This window comes from Eriocheir sinensis, chromosome 66, assembly GCF_024679095.1.
Source record: "Eriocheir sinensis breed Jianghai 21 chromosome 66, ASM2467909v1, whole genome shotgun sequence".
NCBI lineage: Eukaryota > Metazoa > Arthropoda > Malacostraca > Decapoda > Varunidae > Eriocheir > Eriocheir sinensis.
Genome location: NC_066574.1, coordinates 4822604 through 4840247, shown reverse-complemented (window position 1 = coordinate 4840247; position 17644 = coordinate 4822604). Strand labels below are relative to the sequence as shown.

At 38.6% G+C, this 17644-nt stretch overlaps 1 protein-coding gene across 2 annotated transcripts in view; it reads left to right on the top strand.

Moving 5' to 3' along the window:
• Nucleotides 1–6064: 6064 nt before the first annotated feature.
• LOC126987756 (neuromedin-U receptor 2-like) overlaps nt 6065–17644 on the top strand; it is a 182961-nt gene continuing 171381 nt past the window's right edge. For both annotated transcript variants that reach the window (XM_050845049.1, XM_050845048.1), the window contains exon 1: nt 6065–6497. The gene's annotated coding sequence lies outside the window, so the exon portion shown is untranslated. The remainder of the gene's footprint in view (nt 6498–17644) is intronic.

Genomic DNA, 17644 nt, shown 5'->3' with positions numbered 1-17644 from the left:
TAACCGTGAAATATGAATGTCTGATAAAGGAAAAAAACTTAATAGAAAGCGTAAGAGAAAAAAAAATAAACAGCAGAAAAAAAAAATTAAATAAGTGTGCGGGCAGCCTCCACATGTGAAGATAGATAAGAAGAAAGTTTTTGATGGAATATTTTTGAAGTTAAGAAGAATATATCGCGGGAAATGCGAAGGTTTCAGGAAAGGGAAGAAGAACCGAGATAGGATGCGGGCCGCCCCCCCAAGGCTGTCTGGGAAGGAGGATGAGGATGATGATGAGGAGGAGGAGGAGGATGAGGAGGAGGAGGAGGAGGAGGAGGAAATGTAAATATATATTGCATGCAAATTGATCACCAGGCTTAAGAGAACCTCGTGGGTATAAGAGAGAGAGAGAGAGAGAGATGTCGTTTCTCTCTCTCTCTCTCTCTCAACACAAACAAACAAACAAACCATAAATCGTTCACTCATTCAAATCGTTTCACTCACGAAGTCAGTAAATCAATATCACTTAATTTGTCAGTCAGTCAGTCAGTTAGTCAGTCAGTCAGTCACGCCCAGTTCAGTCAACACTCATTAAAATCTACATTGGCACTCATTCATCACCCCAACACACACACACACACACACACACACACACACACACACACACGCACACGCACCCACACACACCTTGGAATTTGCATATCACACCTTCCTCCTTCGCATTGACCTTTGCAAAACTTCATTACTTATTCAATCAATGCATTAAAATATCCGATAGCAAAAAAAAAGTCACTGAATCTCATTAAAGAAGAATAAAAGAAATTGACTTTGCTCGTGTTTCAATCTTACGCTTTGAAGTTATGATTATGACTTTTTTGAGAGAGAGAGAGAGAGAGAGAGAGAGAGAGAGAGAGAGAGAGAGAGAGTGGATAGGGAAGTGAGAGGAAGGAAAAATCGAAAAGGAAGAGGGAGCGTCACTCCATCCCGATCTGAGAAACTTAATTTATTTGCTCTTTCTATCAACTCCTGGTATCATTTATCTCCAGTTTATTGCCTCGACTTCCGGGACACATTCGTCTTGAGATCCGTGAGTCTTCAAACAGAGGTCGGTAATATAAAACACTTTGGCTTCTCACATCAGGTATTTCTAAAGGCCAAAGAGTGGGTCAGTCGGGTTTTAATGAGTGTTTCTTTAGGTTCACGGTACAGAGGAAGGGTCAAACTACCACCAGGGTCATACAACTACTCCTGTAAATGCCCACAACTCATTCTTACCCACCACGTCTCAATAATACACTAGAGTTACTTTCCCTTTGGAGTATAACATTTCTCTATCTATCCTTCACTATTTTCCTTTTTGATCTATTTCACTTCAAGCCAAGTACAAAAACCAGACCTTCAGATCAGATTCACTCTTACCCGCAACGTCTCAATAACACACTGGAGACTCACTAAATCTTCGGAGTATAACATTTTTCTATTTTTTCCTTCGTTATTATACAGTTTAAAATCTATTCCACTTCCACCCAGATACAAAGAGGTCTCCATATCAAATTCACTCGTACCCACAAGGTCTCAATAATTCACTAGAAACTTACTTAACCTTCGGAGTATAACATTTTTCTATTTTTTCCTTCGTTATTATACAGTTTAAAATCTATTCCACTTCCATCCAGATACAACGAGGTCTCCATATCAAATTCACTCGTACCCACAAGGTCTCAATAATTCACTAGAGACTTACTTAACCTTCGGAGCATAACATTTTTCCATTTTTCCTTCGGTATTATAGTCTAAAATCTATTCCACTTCCAGCCAGATAAAACAAGGTCTCCATATCAAATTCACTCGTACCCACAAGGTCTCAATAATTCACTAGAGACTTACTTAACCTTCGAAGTATAACATTTTTCCATTTTTCCTTCGTTATTTTGCAGTCTAAAATCTATTCCATTTTAAGCTTAATACAACGATTTCTCCATGTCAGAATTCGCTCTTTGCCCGCAACTTCTCAAAGGTACACAAGAGACTCGCCCACTCACTAACTTACCCTACGGCACATAACATGAATATCCCCGACAAGGACAAGAGACCAAATCGAGACCAGCAGAATCCTTCAGAACATCCTGCCGTTTGAGAATGTATCGGGAAACTAGCGAAGGAGGAGGAGGAGGAGGAAGAGGGTGAGGAGGGTGACGAGGTATGTTAGTGTGGTGGCCTTGGAGGAGTTCTTGATACACACACACACACACACACACACACACACACACACACACACACACACACACACACACACACACACACACACACACACACACACACACTTTACCTTTTCCGCATGCCTCGAGATAAGTGATGCTGCAGAAATCGAGACCTTGAGGCGAGAGGAGGAGGAGGAGGAGGAACAAGAAAAAGAAGAACAAGAAGAACAAGAACATAAAGAACAAGAACAAAAAGAAGAACAAGATGAACAAGAACAAAATGAACAAGAACAAAAAGATCAAGAACAAAAAGAACCAGAACAAAAAGAAAAAGAACAAGATCAAGAAGAACAAGAGCAAGAACAAAAAGAATAAGAACAAGAAGAACAAGAACAATAACAAAAAGAACAAGAAAACAAGAACAAGAAGAACAAAAACAAGAAGAACAAGAACTAAAAGAACAAGAACAAGAAGAACAAGAACAAAAAGAACAAGAACAAAAAGAATAAGAACAATAACAAAAAGAACAAAAACAAAAAGAACAAGAACAAAAGAACAAGAACAAAAAGAACAAGAACAAGAAGAACAAGAACAAAATAACAAGAACAAAAAGAACAAGAACAAGAAGAACAAGAACAAAATAACAAAAACAAAAAGAAGAACAAGAACAAGAACATAAAAAACAAGAACAAGAACAAAAAGAACAAGAACAAAATAACAAGAACAAAAAGAACAAGAACAAGAACATAAAGAACAAGAACAAGAAGAACAAGAACAAAATAACAAGAACAAAAAGAACAAGAACAAAATAACAAGAACAAAAAGAACAAGAACGTAAAGAACAAGAACAAAAAGAACAAAAAGAACAAGAACAAGAACATAAAGAACAAGAAGAACAAGAACATAAAGAACAAGAAGAACAAGAACAAAATAACAAGAACAAAAAGAACAAGAACAAGAACAAAAAGAACAAGAACAAGAAGAACAAGAACATAAAGAACAAGAACAAAATAACAAGAACAAAAAGAACAAGAACAAGAACATAAAGATCAAGAACAAGAAGAACAAGAACAAAATAACAAGAACATAAAGAACAAGAACAAAAAATAACAAGAACAAGAAGAAAAAGAAAAGAGGAGAAAAGAAGAGAAATAAGGAGAGGAGAGGAGAGGAGGAATAGGAAGAGCAGCAGAAGGAGAACAAGGAAAGGCGGGAGGAGGAGGAGGAGGAGAGGCGTGAAGGAAGAGGAAGTGGAAGATGAAAAGAAGCGTCTGAAATCCGAGGTTGCTAAGGGAAGAGGAGCTGCGGAAAATGTCGATTCTTGGGTGCGAGGCTTATTAATTTTTTTCTTTTTTACTCGCTCGCTCTCACTCTTCCTCTTTTCCGCGCCACAAACCTCTCCCTTTACGCCTAATGGAGACACCTTCGCGGTTTACAAACACATAATTCATTTTTTTATCTTTACACGGATGTCACTCTCCGGGCAGAATGGTGGTGATGATGATGATGGTGAGAGTTGTTGTGTTAAGGAGTATTTTTTGTTGTTAGCTTTGTTGTTTGTTTCATTATGAGTTTTTCAAGGATGATGAGGATAATAATAATAATGTAATAATAATACTAATGTAATAATAATAATAATAATAATAATAATAATAATAATAATAATAATAATAATAATAATAATACAAAAAAGACGAAGAGGCCATCATTTTTGTTACTGATATTATTTTCATCATTATTATCGTTATTATTATTATTATTATTATTATTATTATTATTATTATTATTATTATTATTATTATTTCGTTATTATCATCATCATTCATTCATTTATATTTAGGTTATTGTATTACAGAGGAAAGATTTTTTTTTTTCCGCATCGTCATTCTCATCATCGACTCAAATCACTCATATTGTCGTCATTTCTCACAACAACCATCAAAACAAGAGTCCATCGTAATAGGTACCCTCCCCCCTTACATTACTTTCCTTCCCCTTTCTCTCTCGTAACAGATCCACCTTCACCCTTCCTTCCCTTTCCTCTCGTGGCTCTTCAACCTTTGTCCTCCCTTCCCTCTCCCTCTTCTCGCTCTTCCACCTTCCCTCTTCCTTCCCCTTTCAATCTTGCACCTCTTCGACCTTCACCCGTCCTTCCCTTTTCTTCTGTAGCTCTTCTTTCCACCTTCTTCACCCTTCCTTCCCTTTCCCTCTCGTAGCTCATCCACTTTCTAAACCCCTTCCCTTCCCTTCCCTCTCGTAGCCCATCCACTTTCTAAACCCTTCCTTCCCTCCTTCTCGTAGCTCATCCATCGTCTAATCCCTCCCGATCCTAAACGCCCTACCGCCACTTCATCTCAGGCGCCAAAGTAGCAATTCCTGACATGCATCTCCCCCTTTGAGTAATGTTCCTCCCTCCGCTGCCGGCAAGGATTATAACAGGTATTGTAGTGACGCTTAAACGATATCGAGGTGCGGCTGATAGGAAGGGGTAGAAAGGAGGAGGAGGAGGAGGAGGAGAAAGCGACTAGTAAAGATTCAGGTGCCAGGAATTTATAGCAGGTGAAGAAAGAGTGAAAGTTATACCGCTTAGTGATTTGCTAAAGTGTGAAATGTGAGAATAGCCTGTCAGAGAGAGAGAGAGACAGGGGGGGAAGAGAGAGAGAGAGAGAGAGAGAGAGAGAGAGAGAGAGAGAGAGAGAGAGAGAGAGAGAGAGAGAGAGAGAGAGAGAGAGAGAGAGAGAGAGAGAGAGAGAGAGAGAGAGAGAGAGAGAGAGAGGAAGGAAAAAAGGAAGGAAGGATGGATGGATGGAAGGAAGGAAGGAAAGAGAAAAAAAGAATGAATGAAAGAAAAGAAAGAAGGACAGAAAAGAAAGAAATTAAAAGAAAGAAGGAAAGAATTAAAGAATGAGAGAGAGAGAGAGAGAGAGAGAGAGAGAGAGAGAGAGAGAGAGAGAGAGAGAGAGAGAGAGAGAGAGAGAGAATCAACCAGTCAGTCAGTCAGTCGGTCAGGAAACATATCAAGCACCAGTAAACATTGAAACTAAAAAAGAAAACAAAAAAGAAATCTATGACGGAGAGGAAGCAGGTCCATAAATTCGTAAAGAAACTCACGAGAATCACCCGAAATAGACTGCGAAGAGATAAAAAAAAAGAGCATGTAAGGTTTAGGCAGCTTTCGAGACCGGCCCGTAAATAGAACCGGAAATTATACTTATCTTCGGAAATACGACAAGGAAATGAGACCCACAAAATTATTAATGGAGGGAAAACATGCGATGCCTCGATAAAGAATGGACCGAGAGAGAGCGAGAGAGGGAAAGGGAGATAAATAGCGGGAGAAAGAGGAAAATAGGAGAAATAGGAAATGAGAAGATGATACAAGATTAATAAGTTTGGAGACAGAAAATTAGGTGTGTAGGGTAATAAGATAGGCTAATGAAGACAGTAATACGAAGGTTAAAATGATATTACCTTAATCAAGAAAGGAAAAAAAGAGGGATAGAGGGAAAAAGAGAAAAATTGAAAGATAAGGAGATTAAACATAATTGATAAGTTAGGAGACAGAAAATAAGGAGTGAGTAGGGTAACAGCATAGACTAGTAAAGATCAAGAGATGTACGAGAGGTGAGAACGTGAACCAATTTAATAAAGATAGAGAAGAAGAACATGAACGGATGGGAGAGAGAGAAGAGGAAAGTAGTAAAGATGACGTAGATGTGTATAGTATGCCAGAGGTAAAAACATGACCATTATTAATAAGGGTAGAGAGGAAGAGATAGGGACAAAATGGGAGCACATGCGCCGACGGAACAGACGATGGGTGATGGGCTGGCTGGCGAGGCGAGGCGAGCGAGAGGTCTGGAGGTGGCAGTGGGTGTCGAGTCCCCAACCGCGCCACACACCACCAGTATCCCACCACGACCACCACTACCCTCGCTCTCTCAGTGTGTGTGTGTTGATGTGACTCGTGTGGTGGAGTGTAGCGCCTGTGAGAGAAGGAGAAATAGCAGTACCTTATGATTTTTTGTTGTTTTATCGCTGTTTCTTTGTAATTGACAACACGGAGATGAAGTGAGAAGTTAGAATATAATGAAGTGCACGACAATAGACCGACGAAACTTTTGAAAACTTATGACCCGCTTGGATGTTTTTGTTTGTTGATATGTTTTGAAGGCAGTGGGGTATTTTTTTTCTCTCCCTCTCTCGCTTTCACGTTAAGATTTTTGTGTGACTTTGTTGATCCTTAAAACACGAAGGGGAGAAAAGAAGAACAAAGTATCGGTATTCAGTTCAACACAGTTATCATCTCAGCGAGCAGTAAGTAGTGAATGTTTTGTGTTGTAGTAAAAAGTAATACAAATTAAATAAAAAGAATAGAAATAAAATACAAAAATAAACTTCACAAATAAAGTAAACACAAAAATACTGTTTAAGACGAAAATAAAGTAAAGAAAAAAGGAAAAAAAGAGTAAAAGAATGAGTTATAAGTAATGTTTTTCTTTCCACTATGAATGTGTCCGCCCCGAAATGCATGAGACGATAATATATGGCCTTGTAAAATTATATAAGAGGTTTGCTAGATAGATACTCGCTTACAACTGCGGGCCTCGAATAAGGACACAAGACCTTTTTACCATACCATACAAACAACGACTATAACAACGTACAGGTCTATGTCTATGAGTGTTTTATTTCTCACTCTTTCTTAGTCTTCATGAACACTCCCGCCGCCGCGCGCTTGACGACGAGAACTTAAGATTTATGTAGATTCTGCTTAAGTGGTGTGCTGAGCGTGAGGTTGAAGGGCTAGATGGAAAATGAGAGGTGGAAATATTTATGTTAATGGTTTAGTTTAGGTCACTGTTTTAGCCTCTGTCTTATACTTATTCTTACAACAACAACAACAACAACAATTACAACTACTACTAATCTAATTTTACCACCTTTTTTTTCCTTTTTCTTCTTCCTTTTCTCATTCTTATTCTTATTCTTCCAATCTTTTTCTTCTTTATTTTTCTCCTTCTTATTCTTCTTTCTTATTCTTTCCTCTTCTTTTCCATTTTCACCAATTTCTCTTTCTTCTTTTCTTCTCTTTCTTTGTCTTCTTCTTCTACAACTACTATTACTACTACCACTATTACCACCACAACTACCACCATTACCACTGCTATAAACTCACCTTACTCATAACTACCTCTTTTTCGTGTTCCTTATTTACACCACCACCAACACCACCACACACAACAACAAAAACAGCCGCTCAAATGACACAGACAAATAACCCTCAGTGATGGATATGCCTCCGCCCCTTACGTCCCATGAGAGAGATACATTTCAACAGCAACAGGAAATATATATAAAAAGTTCAGCAAGGGGGGAGGTTGCGCGCCGCTGTAGAAATACACCTCTGGGCCTCGTATGTGTGTTAGTGCCGCCCCTCCAAGGTTCTATAAAGTAGGGGAACGTCTCCAGACTTTAATATTAGGAGGATGACACGGCTGGTATGCGCTCCGTCCGGTCGGCAACTCAGATACCTACCTCTTTGCGCCTTCGTTGATATGGGAAATACCAGCACAATACAAAACACGGTAAGGTGATTCCATAATGCCATTCTACGCTTACGAATTATAAATATGTTATGCGCTCATCCAAGGAGACTGACCCATAATCTGAGACCCTTTTTCTTTTCACATCGTCAGTTTCCAAAGGTCATTAAGGATACTAGTCGGGTTTTCAGGAAATTGTCTCACGTTCAAGATGCAAAAGCCTTGTCAAACCGTCATTAGGCTTAACCCGGTAGCAGCGACGGGCCAGATTTGTGGCTTTACCATGTACCAGCGACGGGCCCCAAAATAGATGATGCATAAACTGATTACTAATGCGTTGATATATATTATGAAATGGTTTGCGTGAGGGATGATTTTTTCTCATTATTCTCGCTTAGGGGAGCCTTTAAGAAACATGATCCCCGCAGCTTCCGGGTTAATAGCTACCCATTAGAAATGCCTATAACCTCTACGAAAGCCTTACCAAATGTAGGTGTGTCAGCCTTGAAATGTGTGAAAATATTGGCCTTGTAAAATGATTGAGACGTTTGCTAGAGAGATGGTCGCCTACGATTGAGGGCCGAGAATAAGGATACAAGACCCTTTTTCCATACCATACAAACAGCGACTATGTACTATACTATGTCTATGTACTATACGACGATATTGCCTCCTCCTCCTCCTTCTACTACTACTACTACTACCATTACTACCACTACTACTACTACTACTACTACTTCATCGAGGGTGGCGTGTCAAGAGATAGGACGACTCTGAGACCACATATTTTAGTGAGCATCGATTAGAAACTTCTCCGAGCGCCCTGACCCTCCCCTCAAGCCTTGCGAGTTGGGTGCTGGGGTGACCTTCGTTCCCAGCCACCTGCCGTGTCTCGTACGCGGGGCCTCGACAGCTGGGGGACGGGAACGCCAAAAGAAAGGCTGATGTAACTGTAGCGTGCCAGTGGTGATCCGAGTCTATTTGTGTCTCCTCTCGTGCGCGTCTCCCGGGTGTCTTTCTTGCGTTAGTGATGAGCCTCCTGTGTGTGTGTGTGGGAGGGGGGAGGAGGAGGCTGCGTAGGGATGGGATGTCAGCTGCTTAAATGTATCGAGTTTTTGTTTGTTAATTATGCGATAGGACAGGCACTTGCTTTCGGTCTAAACTGTTTCTTTTTATTATTATTTTTCTTCTTCTTTCTTCTTCTTTTTATTATTTTTTTCCTCTTCTTTTTCTCCGTTTTCTTCCTCTTTCTCGTTTTCTTCTTCTTCTTTTCTTCTTCTTTTACCACTTCTCTTCTTCTTCTTCTTCTTCTTCTTCTTCTTCTTCTTCTTCTTCTTCTTCTTCTTCTTCTTCTTCTTCTTTCATTGCCTCTTGAAATTCTAATAACGCCTCCACTTATCATATAAAAACATCATCGAAGAAAGCTTGTATGAATCTTCTATTATTATTATTCGATATAAAATAAATAAATAACGAAGAAGAACACATTCGAATATTACTCTGACTCTAGTGTTTATTTATTTATTTATTCTTTTTTTTTGCTGTGAGAGATGTATCTGTCAGTATAATAAATGGGTGTTATGAATCAGAGCGAGGCACGTTGTAATCTGCCTCGGGGAAGTGACAGATACACTCGTGCGTTTTCGTGTTGTGCAAGGAATTGTCATCATCTGTTTCTGTGCTGAGTCATCGTTGCCTTCGGGGGTCGTCAGGCAGAGGAACAGATGCACCGACAGACCAACTGACAGAAATACGAACAGACTGACAGAGAATGAGGTATACAGACAGACAGACAGCCAACAGAATGAGATAGACAGATAGACAGACAACCAGCAGAATGAGATAGACAGACAGACAGACAACCAGCAGAATGAGATTGACAGACAGACAGACAGACAGACAACCAGCAGAATGAGATTGACAGACAGACAGACAGACAACCAGCAGAATGAGATAGACAGACAGACAGACAACCAGCAGAATGAGATTGACAGACAGACAGACAGACAACCAGCAAAATGATATAGACAGACAAAGAGACAGACAAACAGACAGGCACTCAGATTAGTTAGCAAACATTTGGACACGAAGAAAGACCGAAAAAACAAACAGAAAAGAGACAGACAGACAAACGAGTAGAGAGGCAAATAGATTGAGAAGACACTTGGGCACCAGCAGACAGACAGACAACAGAGAAATCAACAGGCATATGCAAACAGAAGGGCGCAGCGAGCAAATGTGGATGCAAATTACACAGACACTGACGAGGAAGGAAACTGACTTGCTGAAACGAACAGAACCGTCTCATAAACGAAAGGAAAAAAGGAAATAGAAATGGAGGGTTTTTTTTTTCAAATTTAGCATCGTAACAAAAAAAAGTGAAAGCACCGTAAATTTGAAGGAATGGCTAAAGGGTATGAACGAAAAGGTAAAATCTTTTCAAAAATAGTTATCTTTTTTTTTCTTAAACTAAATTCCGGTTTTTAGCGTCGTAACAAAAAAAAAAAGTGAAAGCACCGTAAATTTGAAGGAATGGCTAAAGGGTATGAACGAAAAGGTAAAATCTTTTCAAAAATAGTTATTCTTTTTTGGTTTTCATTTTTCTTCTTAAACTAAATTCCGGTTTTCTTTATTTGCATTATTACCGACAGAGCAAAAAATTGACATATGTTTCAATGAATGGAAAAACGGAGTAAGGAATGAGGTAAAGCTATTTCATGTACATTGCGTTTTCTTACTCATTTTCTTTTCAACTAAATGCCCGTTTTCTTTACTGACAATACTGACGTCGCAACAAAAAAGAGGAAGCGCCATAAATTTACGAATGACAAAAGGGAATGAAAAAAAGAGGTAAAACGCTCTCATAAATTGTGTCTTTCTTTCTTATTTTTCCTTTGTTTTCTCTTCGTAATAATATTTTAATTGTTTTCTCTTTGTTATAACATTTTAATTGTTTTCTCTTCGTAATAATATTTTAATTGTTTTCTCTTTGTAATAATATTTTAATTGTAACAAAAGCGAAACAGAATTAACCTCATATTTTCTTTTTATTTGAATGAGAACCAACGTCTGACAACTATGCATAATGTATATAAAATGTATGTATATGTCAAGTAGGCTTATGTAAGGTCCATGTATATTGTGTATTATACTAACTGTTGAATAAGTTGTAGGTTAGGTGAGCGGAGGGTCGGTTTTTTGGATAGGAAGAACTCACCATACTTCCTTTAACCGGAAAATACCTTAGAATCTCTGTTTTCATCTTCTTTCTTTATATCATCGTTTCTTCTTAAATCCAACACTACCTCCTAGATTTCGTGTTTTGCTTTTGATGGAAAGGGAAAACTATCATAAGCTGTATTCAAAGGTTTAGTGTAGATAAAAAAAAAAAAGGTCCAGTTAGTGCGGGCCACGTTCTCGGTATTTTGCTTCATTCTCGTATCCAAACAATGAGCTAAATGCCGCCCTTGAGCATTTGAAAGACCAGGAAAAGAGTAAATAGAAACATTAGAGAAACTGCAATAACACAGTGAAAATATCCGTAAATAGAAACAAGGATTTGCTCTGAGCTTATATTTTTCTCCTCTCTATTTAAGTCTTTTGTTGAATGAATACTTTTTGAACCAGCTGAACAAGGAGGGCACGAAGAGCATTTATGAGAGAGAAAGACGAGTTGAAAAAAAGGGATAAAACGAAGCCTACCTTTTTTTTGTCATGTCTGTCGAGAGAGAAAACTGATAAGCAACATTTTAATCTCACTTTCTTCATCCACTTATCTTTGTTTTCATCCATCATCTTTCTTTGTAATTACCTCTGTTATCATCTTCTTTCTTTATTTCTTCGTTTCTTCTTAAATCAAACACTACCTCCTAGATTTCGTGTTTTGCTTTTAATGGAAGGAGAAAACACTTATAAGCTGTATTTTCATTTTACTTTATCTGTTTTATTTATCTTTGTTTTCATCCTTTTTATTTTCCTTTATCCCTTTGTAAGTTATGAAACCTACAATGCCTCTTTAATTTCTTTCTTTTTTAATGGAAAGAGAAAACACTTTTACTTTCTTTATCCTTTTTTTATTTATCTGTTTTTTTATCCTTTTGTCTTTATTCCTTTTTGTTCCTTCTTTAAAGTTATGACACCAACACTGCCTCCACTGCGTTTCCACTTTACTTTCTTTTATTCTGTTTATCTTTGTTTAATCCTTTCTTTATTTCCATTTATTTTTATTTTTGTTCCTCGTTTTTCTTTATTTTCTTTGTTCCTTCTTTAAAGTTATGAAACCAACAATCCTTCCTAAAATTTTTTTTTTATGGAGACAAAACACTCGTAAGCTGCATTTTCACATTACTTTCTTTCTTTCTGTTTATCTTTATTTTGATCCTTCGTTTTTCTTTCTTTCTTTGTTCCTTCTTTAAAGTTATGAAACCAACACTGCCTCTTACATTTCCCCTTTTTTAATGGAAGGAGAAAGCACTTATAAGCTGTATTTTCACTTTTCTCTCTTTATCTGTTCTACTTATCTTTTTTTTTTCTCTCTTTCTGTGTCTCTTCTATTTTTTTTTTTATTGGACAGAGAAAGCAATTGTAACGTGTACCTTTACTTTCTCATTGTCTATGTATCTTCGTTTTCATCCTTTTTCTTTCTCTATTTCTTGGTTCTTTCTTTATTTTCTTGGCTGCGGCAGTAATGTGACTTTGAACATATATAATGAACAGAGTAATGCTTGCTTTTATTGTTTTTTTATTTCATTTGTTACTTTTTGCTTTCACCTGTTAATTTTTTACCACTTTCCCTTTTACTTTATTATTACTATTTATTCATTCATTCATCTATTTTTTTGCTTCCCTTTTTATCCATAAGCTTAGAAATTGGAAGAAAAGGCCGCTCTCTACTTTTATCTTATTTTTTCAGGAGCAGCATTTAGCGGGCTTTTTTTCTACACTTTTTTTATGCCCTTGAGTTGCTTCCTTTCCTGTGAAAAAAAAATCTCATCAGTCGTGTTATCAATACTCGGTCGTGTGATGCATTAGCGGGTCATGAGATTAGCATATATGATTAACCGTAAACAACTCTGACATTTAACAAACCCTAAAAAAAGTCATAAATAAAAGCAATCGTAGAGGCAGTAACTTCTCACCTCCTTTACCTCTGTCTGTATCATTTCATTTTTATTTTCCCTTGTTGACCTTTCATGGATCTTAATAATAGCATAGAAATAACTCTCAAACAGAATCATTGTTAAAGACGAAGAGAAAGAAACGCAGAATTAGAGGATGTGGAAAACCCATATTATTTTCCAGTTTCCCTTTTCTTTTTTTTACCTTTTCTCTATTTCTTTGTTTATTCGTAGTCACCATCCTGTTTTTCTCTCCTCGAGGCGAAACAGACGACTCGAATTGCGGGGCGCTAAGGAGGACGTTGTTGATGTTGTTGTTGTTGTTGTTGCTGTTTCTGTGGCTGTTGTCATAATAATTGTTTTGATATAAGTGTTGACGCTCTGAATGATACTGTTAGTGTGTGTGTGTGTGTGTGTGTGTGTGTGTGTGTGTGTGTGTGTGTGTGTGTGTGTGTGTGTTTCTATTTCCATGTCCATTAGAGCTCCTCGTCTGTGTGTGTGTGTGTGTGTGTGTGTCAGTGTGTATGTTTTTTTATTACAGTCTGGTTCATCTTTCTCTTTTATGTGTGTGTGTGTGTGTGTGTGTGTGTGTGTGTGTGTGTATATATGTGTGAATCCATCAACCAGTCACTATTTGCTATGACTCAGATCTAGTTACATGCTTGCACACTCGTCTTTTGTTGTCGTTATTGTTGTTTGTTGTTGTTATAGCTGTTGATGTTGTTATTGAAGTCCATCCAAGTTTAAAGGCGGTATCCTTAGACGCTTCCTTCTCTTACGTCGATCATTTCTAGCGGCCAAAAAGAGGTGAAACACGTCCCCATGAGAGTGTTTCTTGACGTTCCTGAAGCAGAAACTTTATCACACTACCACCAGGGTCATACAACTACCCCTGGAAATGCCGACTAATCCTACGAAAGCTTTGTTAAATGTGTGGAAAAGAGGGAGGTTAAACGGGTTCCCATTAGTATTTCTTTACGTTCGTGGTGGAGAAACTTTGTCACACTACCACCAGGGTCATACAACTACCCCCTGGAAATGCCGACAAATCCTACGAAAGCTTTGTTAAATGTGTGCGAGATAGAGGTTAAACGGGTTCCCATTAGTATTTCTTTACGTTCGTGGTGGAGAAACATAGTCACACTACCACCAGGGTCATAAAACTACTTGCTGGAAATGACCACCACAAATGCCACGAAAGCCTTGTTAAATGTATGTGCTTGGGCGCTGAAATGTTTAAGAATATGAATGAATCCAGGTTTGATCCCGCACGTTCGCCATGTAATAGTATAATGCCTTTTTTTAACAGCTCAGTGGCAACAAAAAATAACAATGAGGAAAAAAAAGTAAGCTAATCACTGCCCCTATAAAAAAGAAAGAGTTAAAAGAGTGGGCAAAAGAGAGGGCAATTTCGGGAGGGGAGATATAATGTTTAAAATGAAGACTATAATATCGAATAAACAAGTAAACAAGAATTGCAGAGGTTGACATTCGAAAAACAATATATCCTGTTAACTCATTAGGTATTATTTTTTTCCTCCCCGTCTCGATACTCTCCTATTGAAAGCTTACCTAACCCTGCACACATATTCCTACACATATATATTTCATTTTTATACCTATGCGTGAAAAAAAAGGAGAATGACATTATGAAGTATATATTTGAACACCGCGGAATAGAACAAACATTTAACCTATCTTTGCACACACATTCCCACACATATATATTTCATTTTTATACCTATGCGTGAAAAAAAAGGAGAATGACATTATGAAGTATATATTTGAACACCGCGGTATATTATAAACATTTAACCTTTCTTTGCACACACATTCCCACGCATATATATATTGCTTTTTATACCTTAGCGTGAAAAAAATGGTGAATGACATAATGAACTATATATTTAAACACCGCGGTATACAACAAACATTCAACCTACCTCTGCACACACATTCCCACGCATATATATATTGCTTTTTATACCTTAGCGTGAAAAAAATGGTGAATGACATAATGAACTATATTTTGGGGACACCGCGGTATACGCCAAATAAATGGATATAAAATCATTAACGTGGCAGACAGACCAAACGCGTGGCGGTCGACATAGCGTGAAGATGTGAAAATATTGAATTGAGAGACTGACACCTACGACTATTCCATTTTTTTTCTTTTTTTTGTCATGTGTCCATTTTTTTCTTTATTTTGGGGGGGTCATCCCACAAACACGCATGTCCACATTCACTCTCACACAATCGCCCACAAACACTTGCTCTCTCTTTCTCTTTCCCTCGTTCGCTTTTTCTCCCTCCATTCTCTCTCTCTCTCTCTCTCTCTCTCTCTCTCTCTCTCTCTCTCTCTCTCTCTCTCTCTCTCTCTCTCTCTCTCACACACACACACACACACACACACACACACACCTTACACTCTCTTTCTAGCTATCTCTATCTCTCTATCTGTCTATCCATATCTAGGCCTAGTACAATCTTTGGCCAAGGTAGATATGCATGTGTCTGTGTGTCTATCTATCGATCTGTCTGTGACTATGTTGAGGTCGAGGAGGACGTACAGGCAAGCGGTGTCTGTCGGGGGGGGATGGTGAGAGAGGGTAGGAGGAGGGTCAACCAGTTTTAGCCCGTCACCGTGAATCAGTATAATACAATATGTTCCCGAAAATGGCGCCTCCCCGGACGCCGCTACATGTTTTCGTTGATAATTAAAAAGGCTAATCCGGCGGCTCTTTCCCCCATTAAGGATTTTTGCGTCCCTGCGCGCGCCGTCCCTTTGTGAATTATTAAGGCGCCGGGATTTTTTTTCTTTTTTCTTTTGCGAGGGGGGAGGAGGGGGGAGGGGTGGCAAGCTGTGTATTTGCTCGCCTCTGGGACTAAGAGATTTACTTATTGTTTTTGTTATGTTTTTGTGGGAGTGGATTTTCATGAGACATTTTGTGGAGATTTTGAGAGACGTATTTTTTTGGGTGTAATTTCATGAGACTATTTTTTGTGGAGATTTCATGAGACTTATTTCTGTGGGGGTTTATTATTTTCTTCATGCGTGTGTATATATGTTTGAGAGAGAGAGAGAGAGAGAGAGAGAGAGAGAGAGAGAGAGAGAGAGAGAGAGATTAGTTTTATGGCTATTTTTTTTCTTTGAAGGCTTTTATGTGTTTAAGAATGAGAGATTTGTTGCTATTTTTTTTACCATCTTTTATTACTTGTTTATTTCTCATTCTTTTCTTTTTCTTTTCAAAATTTACATGTATTTATTTTCACCTTTTTTAATCTTTATCTTCATCCTCTTTTCTGTTTTGTTTTCTTTTTTTCTCGCGTGATTGTGTATATGTATATGAGAGAGAGAGAGAGAGAGAGAGAGAGAGAGAGAGAGAGAGAGAGAGAGAGAGAGAGAGAGAGAGAGAGATTTAATTACAAGAACACCAATAAAGGATAACTCAATCAACGCAGGACAGTCAACAAGGGGGCGGTTTGAGGCACAGTTCATCGTCCTTTTAACCATTTCGACGCACAAACACTCACATATTTGACAAGGCTTTCGTAGGAGTTGCGGGCATTTTCAGGGATAGATATATGACCCTGGTGGTAGTCTGACCCTTCTTCTACACCCTGAACCTAAAAGAACACTCATGAGAAACCGATTGATCTCCTTTTCGGCCTTTGGAATTAGTTGATGTGAGGGGAGGCGGAATCTGAGAATACTGAGTAGTGTTCCCTGTCCATCCTTCTGTCCCTTCACGTCACGTCATAATGCAGGAGTCTGCCCAGCGCGTGTGAAGAGCGAGTTGAAACCTTCATTGCCTCTAGCGAGACCTTGATTCCCTGCCAACCATTTAAGTATAGATAGAATTACCCAATGATGATGATAAATCCTAATAATAACGTTTTGATGATTGCTTTAATGTGCGGTTTATGCCCTCGCCCACACGCTAGCTAGACTCCAGGCGTGAGAGATTGGCAAGGTACGCCCGATTGAAGTTATGCTGGTTGATATTCTTAAACATATTCTACTTTCACAGATTAAGCCGTTTCTCATGAGGGTTTTTTTTCACATTCATGGTACAGAAGCCTAATCACACTGCCACCAGGACCATAAAACTGTTACTCATGATTAAAAAAAATTACAACAAAGGAGACAGCTCAAGGGCACAAAAAAAGGAAACAATGATATAAAAAAAGCCCCCTAATCGCTGCTCCTATATGCCCACAACTCCAAGGAAAGGCTTGTCAATTGTGTGTGTTCTTGGGGGTTGAAGTGTTTAAGATAATGAATGACCTGCAGTGTCGACAGCCCCAAACGTTAGTGTACACATTAAAGTTTGACCAAAAGGAGAAAGGCTTTTGTTGAGATCTTGGGTCATACTCTTAATCACATCGGCGCCCAAGCACAAATATTTGACAAGGCTTTCGTAGGAGTTATGTGCATTTCTAGGGGTACTTTAATGACCCTGGAGGTAGTTTGATCCATCTTCTGTGCCATGAATCTACTAAAACACTCATTAGAACCCGACTGATATCCTATTCGACCTTTGGAAATAGTTAATGTGAGAGGTGAAAGCGTCTGAGAATACCAACCATAGACCGGATGCAGTGTGTGAGTGAATCGCTTCCTGCCTTCAGCCTCACAACCATCACAGATCCAAAGCAGAGCGGACGCCAGTAGTTACACAGAGCATTGGTGCGTGCGCCGTTGAGGTTAATGCACAAACAGGTTATAAATTGTTCCTGGACACTCGCAAACATTGAACAGGGTGACCAAGAGCATAATGAACTGTGACAACGCTGG